Source organism: Poecilia reticulata, chromosome 13, assembly GCF_904066995.2.
Source record: "Poecilia reticulata chromosome 13, P_reticulata-male-v2, whole genome shotgun sequence".
Taxonomy (NCBI): domain Eukaryota; kingdom Metazoa; phylum Chordata; class Actinopteri; order Cyprinodontiformes; family Poeciliidae; genus Poecilia; species Poecilia reticulata.
Window position 1 is genome coordinate 17,308,736 of NC_088842.1, and position 8,996 is coordinate 17,317,731.

Genomic DNA, 8,996 nt, shown 5'->3' on the forward strand with positions numbered 1-8,996 from the left:
TGCCATCATAACAATGTTCCAAATTAACTGGGGTTCTTACTAATGGAGGATCTTGTGAACTCTTGTAGGTCCTGGTCTGATAGAAAAACAATTCACCCAAAAAGTGAGGTTGTATCATCTTAGGTTTGGGCGATGATGGGCCAGACTTCAACTATACGCAGTGGTCTGCTTGTATCTCGTTCCTCTATCTGTCAGTCCCTTTACTCTCACTTACAGGCCTCATCTTATCTCTTTTCCTCCTGTTGATCATGTCACTCTCCATCCTTTCCCAACTTCCAAGTTTTTTTCTGGAAAAGTCCATATCCTGAAGACTGCGTCCCCACTGGTAACCCCACTGGTCAGTAGGTGACCAATCCTCACACCCTATCCAGCTCATCTCGTCCAACCCTCTTTTCAATAAACTTTAAACTCTATGTGTCCTGCTGGTTAATGTCTATTCACTCATCCGTATTTCTGATCTAAATTTGTCCAGAAGGGATTAGAGGATGTAACGGCCCAAACATCATTCTTGCATTGCAGTGTACACACGTGACTCACTTTAAAATAAAAAAATAAAATGCAAAGTCTTCAGCTTCCAGACTTAAGGACTCATTTTCAAGTGTTTAGGTACAATCAAGTGTTTCTTTATGCATTACATGACCAACACTGTATTTAATGTAAGCATAAATGAAGGCGCGTTGCAAATGTAAATGTCCTCTCTTTGCATGTGTGTGTGCCAAAGTGTGTGTGGCTTATAGGAAGCAGTCCGAGGGTTGCTGACGGCTCCATAAAGGAGCCTTTGAATGCTCTGGCTCTGGTAAATTTGTAGCAGATGTGAGGGAAAGAATATCCACCCAGGTTGAGTGGCCCTTCACTGTGAAGGCGACAGGAGTCCAATCCAGGGGAGGCAGACAGGAGCCAGGAGAAACACACACACACACACTGGGTGAACTCCAATCAGCCAGGAGCGAACTGTGCAGGAGACAGGAGGCTTTTTCTTTGAAGCGCTCTGGCTTTTAAATTGAAATTATTCTCGCTTTTTAATCCAGAAGAAGAAGAAAAAAAAGAAACATTTGAGTTCCCTGTGTTGCTCTCTGCCCAGGTTTTTCACTCAAGTGTGCAAGTTCAAGCGGGATCTTTTCAGTGTTCCCTCTGCAAACTGGCTCCCCGGTTTCCTCTTGTGGATGTGGAGAGTTTGCGGCGCTGCAAGACGGCCCGGCTTTGTGCCACCTTTCCTGCCCGAGTGCTGACGCTTGAGGAAGGTTAGGAGGGAGGGAGAGAGAGAGAGAGAGAGGCGCCTCACCAGTTTACGTCCTCTCATGCAGAGAACACGGCCAGATAACACATGATAGGCCTGAGCCTTTACAGAGCCGGTGGGGCGACACTCATTATCTTATCCATATGCCGAGCATCTGTCAGGGATCCACCCTTAGAGCAAGGATGCAGCCGCAGAGAGAAATCGAGCCGTGGGATTAAGTGTAAGGGGATATTAGATGATTCCAGTTAAGTTGTTGTACAGTGAAACATCCCGGAGCGGATATGGTAAGCAGGGAGTTCAGAGCAAACGTAAAAAGGTTTAAGAAAAAAGTAAATTATTGCGACTTTATGCACATACATGCTCAGAAATCCTCCTTGCGAAGCTCGTTATTTGTGCTGCAGGATGGAAACGTCGCTGTGCCTTGAGACTGCAACACCAGCGTTAATTAAAAGTTGTCTGGAACATTTATCACATGGGACCGCAGGAGCGCGTTCATTCACACGGCTTCCCCCTCCCAAGGGCAATTACAACTGATAAACGGGGCATTTAGTTTTACTACCTGCATTGCTATAAACAAGGTATACATACAATGAGGCTCAGTGTGATGAAGCAGCCAACTCATAAATGAGGCCCTGAGTTTTTTTTTTTGTATCCCGAGGTGATTGGTAAACACAACACATGTTCAGACTCATGAAACGACTCCTTCCACTGGGATCACGATGTATACACTACAGCAGTGCTGGGATTTACATTGAAAGTGAACGGAACGAGTAGAAAATGATGGAGACATTTCTTCTTGGTATTGTTTGTTCTAATATTATTGTTTTACACCCACAGATTATGTTTTTGGTACACCTCATCATAGAGTTGGACCTGCTTTTGCCTTCAAAAACTCCCTTAATTGTTTGTGTTAAAAGGTTAACAAAGTGTCAGAAACTTTCTTTAGAGAATTTAGTCCATATTTACATGATAGCATCATATAAGTAATGTGAATGGTATGGGCATTTTCCACCATTTCCCAAATAATCCTCAATTGGCTTGAAATCTGGTGGCTGTGGACTGCAGCAATACTTTGCAGTGGGATATAGATAATGCTCACGTAGGAAACATTTAAACTCAAGATAATTCATTGTAAACCAGGTATTCTTCTTTTAAGAATATCTGGTTTATTGGCTTACTAGGTAAGACATCTAGACCTTTAAACAAAAGAGAACAGAACCGAGAAGTACTATCAGAAATCCAGATCAGGCTTTTTAAAGTCATTCATAATCTTGCTTCCTTTTCCTCCATTTGAATTATTGAGCTGCGTTGAACACGATCAGCTTCAGAGAAGAGGTGGAGACACTGATCACAGAGGCATTCTGGGTACTTTAGAAACTCTGCTGCCTGAAGGCTACATAAAAACTTGGACATCCATCCTTTTCTGTAATAATTATTATTTTTTTCCCTCTTTGTCTATGTGACTGGTAATGATGTTATTTATAGTGCTCATTTTTTTCTTAGTTTGACGTTAATGGAAGGACTTTTTGTTTATCTTTTTTTTTTTGCATCTATTTGAACCCCATACATTTGTATATCATTTATAGACCAAAATGAAAATGAGTTTCACATCCCTTATGTGTATCTGGTGTCTTTCTCCAGTGATCAGTGGGGGTGAATGATGCATCCGTGGACAAGTTGTAACAAGCATTTTCTTCAAATTTACCTTTACATAAAATGATCAGCACTTTTAGTTTGGGAACTTTTAGTTACTGTTTCACAGCTTTCATATGTTGTGACTAGGCTTGCACCGATATGAAAACTGGGGCCGATGTTGACACCTTATTTTAATTCTACTATATGTTATATAACATATACTTAATGTTTCAACACCTTTGGGGAAAAAATGACCAGAAACAAATGACAACAAGATGAAAACAAATAATGGCTGTAAATATCGACCAGTTTTTTTAAATTTTTTTTTATACCAGACTGATACCGGCATGTTAAAAAATGACTACCATGCATCACTTATAGGTTAAATATTCTTCGTTGGTGGGAAAGACAATAGAATGTGCCAATAAAGTGAGAAATGAGACAAACAGGGATGTGGTACAGAGTTTAACTTACCATCACACACAATGAGATAATAAGGACAGTCCCAAAAACCTACAAAATTCAAAGATGATTGCAGTAAGAACTGGCATCTTGGGGTCACCAGTCTCCATTATACCCATTAAAAACTGGAAAATACCACAAAACAACCTTTCCTGTCTCGCTTTAACACATGCAGGTGTGTGGAGTTCCCTAAATCTCACCTGGGACTTTAAGTAAAACCTTACGCTTTAGTCAGTGCGAACGTAAGATTGAGTATTTTTGCAGCAAATATTTGGCTGGATCTAGAATGTATTAAAAAAAGTGACTATTTGATTAAATGTGGTGGAAAATCTGTGATACTGCGGGCCTGCTTCTTTTTCAAAGGCTTAAAGAACCTTGCTGGAGAGCATCCCATCATAAACACCTTGAAATACCAGCTGATTTTTGAAGGAATTAAAAATTTTGGTTCTAAATTTGGGTTGTTTGGGGGATCTGCTGCGATCAAAAGCCAAAAATCCTCCTATCCGGTGTGAAATGCTACAGTTAAGGACAACAGTTTAAAAAAAAGAAGAAAAAAAAAGGAGTTCACACAAAGTATTAAGTTTTCTCTAAGGCTTCCCGTAAGTGTGCAGGGTGCTTTGTGCTTTGCTGTGCTTGTTTGATGTGCCGGACTCTGTTGATGGGGGCTTTCTCGCGTGCAAGAGTGACTCCAGAAAACCAAACTGCTCAGGGTGAACAGATCTCTCTGTGTGTCAGGGCACACTGTCTGTAACCCAGGCTTGTTCTGTCTGACTGCAGCCGAAAACAAAAAAAAAAAACACGAGGGGAACTTTCACACCATGAAATCCTCCTGAGCAAATAAATGGCTGAAGTCTGTGTTCTTTTAGTTCCAGTAACGTTTCTTTGTGTATTTGCTACATTTTCCTGACCGTCGCTCTTCTCCTTCCAACCTCAAAAGTTCAGGTTGCGCACAGCGCAGGGGTGGCTGGGGGTATTGTGTTCACTTTTAATTAAACTTCACACCTAAATAAATGTAACCGAGTCTCACACCCACTCGTATCGCCTTGTGAAAAGAGCCCGCCACAAGGCCAGATGTTTGCCTTAGCGAGGATAAATATCTAAGTGGCAGGTTTTTCTCTTAGAGAATCTGCTCCCTTGGTCATTTTTGTCGGATTAGTCGGGGTAAGGAAAACACGAGGATCGTGTTGCGTGCGTTTCACACTCACTGACTGCTCAGCATAAACACCATGGGATTCTGGCTTCCCTCACATCCGCCTCTCCAGCTCCTCCGCTGCTCTCCTCGGGCCCCCGGAGCCCCAATGCCAGGCGTTTGTTTTAGTAGCGCAGCCTCAGAAGATTGTTTGGCTGCGTTGTGTGTCACACTGGGTGAGCGTTTGATTGTGTTCGATGCGTTACACTGTGGGAGTGTGTATGAGCAGGCGGGGGGAGGGGGGGAGATGCTAATCCCTCTCCGCTTTGTCCTCTGCTGCACAGCTCCAGTTATTGCAGGACTCTTCCCTCTGAGGGGACCAGAGAGGGTGTCAAAGTGGTGCACATGCATCAAATCTGGCGTTACGTTTTAGTTTATGCAGAGGCACAAAATAAGCAGCAGGACTATCATATTTATACTCAAAGTTTCTATTGAGCGGCAACAAATCCTCTTTGAACGAGGGATTATTTTGCTTTTGTTTTTTCCCCCTTTTCTCTCTAAGCCATTCAGTCAGTTTTTTTTTGTCAGGGTCACACAACGAAGGCATCTAAATCACTCAAAATGCCCAATGAGCCGTTAAAGTGAGACAAAGATACATGACCACTTTCTCCTACTGTCCGATATTATATCACCTAAAATATTCAATTTGCTCAATACCAGAATAAGAAGAGAGAATGTACACATTTAGCTAAAATTTAGAAATGTACATTCATTTTTTTGTATTTGGTAGATCTGCTTCTCAAAATGCTAATATGGTTCAAGCAAATCTTGCTTCATTATAGGTTTAGAAACTATTAAATTAGCCAAATAGCAAAGGAATGTTCACTTGTATAACATTAGCCAAACAAAAATAACTTTAACTCTAGTTTACAAAGTTATCGTAGTATTTCTAACACAAAGCATTGCATAAAAGAAACAAATGCTAAAGTTAACTTGCATCTAAGTTTGATTTTAAATCTAAATCCAAATCCAGTCTTCAGTATCATGTCCAATCTCTCATCAATGATCAGGCAAACTGTTCGCTTGTCAGATACTTTGATCAAATGCTGCAATAAAAAATGTTTTCATCCCTGATTTAAAAAAAATAACTGCTTCTACATCTCAGCTCTCGGAAATGGCCTTGAAAGGGCTGGATGGTTCATATTTGACAACTAAATCAGAAATATACTTTGGCCCAAGACTATTTTGTGCTTTGTAAACCAGCAGAATTGTAAAATCTATTCTTTAACAAACAGTGGAACAAGTACAAACACAATTATAGTTTTCCAAGCGACTGGACAGACATGTATGCTCCAGTTTTACCGGGAAAACATTTTTTCTGGCAATGTTTTTAGAATAATAAACTGACGTTATTAACAGATTTTATGTGGCTGTTCTGATTTAAGCCTGAGGCCAAACAACACCAAAGCTTCTTGCATACTTTAACCCAACTGATTCTATTTAAGATATTTTTGGACCAAAACAATGATTCCAGTCTTTTCTTGATTAAGCTGGAGGGGATTCGACCCCGCCCACTCATGGATGTTATGGACAGACTCATTCAGCCTGTGGTCACAAAGAGGTCGTATCAGCATACATGTGGTGAAAGGCGTTTTAGTATTCAATAATCAAATCATGTGGTGCCCTCAAGGACTTGAGGTTAGCAAATCAGATATAGATTCCTGATGAAAGAGGCTCAAGAATGGACCTTTGAGGAACTATAAAGTTGATTGTTATTGTTTTCCATGTCTGCTGAATAAAATCTGAACCAGTTTGGCATAATCTTCAGTCTAGTACAGTACAGATCCCAACTTGACACTCAGAACACGCTATGCCTCCCCTTTCAAACATGAATGCACCATTTAGATGTAAAAAAAAAAAAAAAGAAAATGCAGAAGAAAAGTTCCTGTAATGCCAGCAGCAGTGTTCAGCTTTGGTGAGATAAACTCACCACATGCAGGTGACTCTGCTACACAGCAAAGCAGCACCATAAACGGAGCGGAGCGTCAACAGGACCCGGCTTCACGCGCACACCCCTCAGTTCCAGTAGTGAGTCAGCTTCAATCTCTTCACTCGGCCTTATTTATTTCACACAGGAAACCAAAGTGTGATCAAAGTCTGTCATGAAAGATGCCAGTTGAAAGCAGCCTGAGTTTTTCATCACTCTTTCATGGTCCTACTTCGCAACCAAAATCGAATGGTCAAATGTGGGAAGTGGAAATGAAATGTTAGCTTGAGCAAAATTGGTCTAATTACAAGCTTTAATATTTCTGAGTTATTTGTATGTCCTGTCATTTGTTGTCACGTAGATGATATCAAGATTTGATCAGGTTAGAAAATTGTTTGAATTACTGTTTTTAGATGTCCCATCAAAGAACCAGTGACACCTAGTGGGAAGATTACAAACAGCAACCAAATGATTGCTATTGAGGTCATTCTGCTCCGTTGAGACCATGAATGTAGGTATTTGACTTTTCCAGTAAATCTCAGCAGATGTGACACAAACAACCTTTAAACTGATCCAGCATGGCCAAACTATGTGATGCTTTGAATAAGGATTTTTGTTAATGATGAACACTTTTCTAATGAGTCAGGCTTGTTTCGCTCTGTGTTTTGGAAACAGACGGAGCACCTGGCTCAGTAGGGCTCTGGTTTGGGGCTACAGACTAGTCCTTTAATGGGTACTTGAACCTCCCCCCCCCCAACATCCGCCTACCACTATGTTCCACTTAATGAGGCTCTACCCTGAGCTGTAAACAAGCCCAGATGCAACCCCAAAAACACACAGGAAATGTCTCATGACCATAACAACACAAGGATCCTGCCAGTTCATGCATGATGGGGTGTGAACAGGAAGGCTGAACTGTGCAGGTTTTCTTCCTCGCTGCTTCACAAGCACCTATTATCCTGAGGGAAAAGGCCGCATGTTGCACCGCTGCTCCAGCTCTTGCTCAGCATGCCAAATCCTCGCTGGCCGCCAAGATCATCACAGACTGTTGCCTCACTACTTTTCCACAGCCTACAATTACAGTATGTACACAAACCACAGTTTATTCAGCACCGTGTTGGACCTGGCGTGTCAGCTCTGACAGGCCACAATAGGAACAATGTCTGCTTCTGCACAAAGACTATTTCACACTCACACACACACAACAAGGTTTTTATGTTACTTCTAGGGGGCTCAGACCCTGACAAAAGGTCCAGTGTTAGAGTGAGTTTTGAGCCCAGCTGGTTCCCTTTACTGCACAGACTGGCTAATGTACAGTGATCAGCCTGAGTCAACAGAACTGGCCGGAAAAAGGGGTTTAATTGATGATAGGAACGTTTTTTTGGCTAAATGTGTTTGAACTGCCCCAAAATGTCCCGTTAGGTTTTCCATCTCATCAACACAATGCAAATATTCGTGGACAACCTGAGTGCATACATGCACATAGTAGGCCAGAAAATACAAGGTGCTTAATGTGTTCAGAAAATTAAACAATGAAGAGAATCGTTGGGCAAAACAATTAAAACGGTGAAACTTCACATTTTTACTTTCCTTTGCAAAATTGTTTTTTAAAAAAACTTTTACTTTCCTAAATATATATATATATATATATATATATATATATATATATATATATATATATAGAGAGAGAGAGAGAGAGAGAGAGACTAAGACAAAGTAGTCTATTTCATAAAAAATTTACAAGATTCAAAACAAAATAGTAGCTCTGGGATATTTCAAGTTAAATTACAGCACTGATATTACTAGCACAGTCCTAGTAATATCAATGCTATAATTTTACTTAGTTTATAACAAAACTAAAGTCCTAGTAAGACTTTACTTTTGACTCAAATGATTGATATTTTAATGTTTTACGTATTTTCAAACTTTGCGTGGCCAAGTAGTGTATAGCTGGAGGGAATACATACGTTAAGACAAGATGTCTTCTAAACCGGACGCCTGACCAGGCTGCCAACTCCACACTTTTGAGGTGAGACTTGTGTTTTTTTGCCTGTTCTTCACTCTTTACTCTACCCAGATCAATCTCTCTCCTAATAAGGAAAGCTGCACTGAAACCAATTCTGTATGTCTTTTCCATGCAGGTGTTTAAGCTTGAGTACAACAACGTGCTTTTGTAGGTCATTCTGCAGGTTCTTGCAGCCTTAAGTTTTGCTCAGCTGACTCAGTTGGGTCAGGATACTCTGGATGATTCAGTTGAATAATTTGTGTAACACATTTTGACTGAGGACAAATTTACTCAGTCTGTTTATAAAAACTGCTGTTGAGCTGAGGTGTTGTACTTCACATGTCTTCCTGTACAAAGTCCTGTCTTTGGCTGCCCTTAATGTTAAAGAATGTGTGTAGCACAGTCATTAATTAACTTCAAACACACTTACACTAAAGATATCTTACAATTGAAGAATTTCCTATGGGAATACATCATCACTTGATAACAAATAAGAAAGAATTTCATTGGCATTTTTCAGTCTAGAAAGAGTTACAAAGAC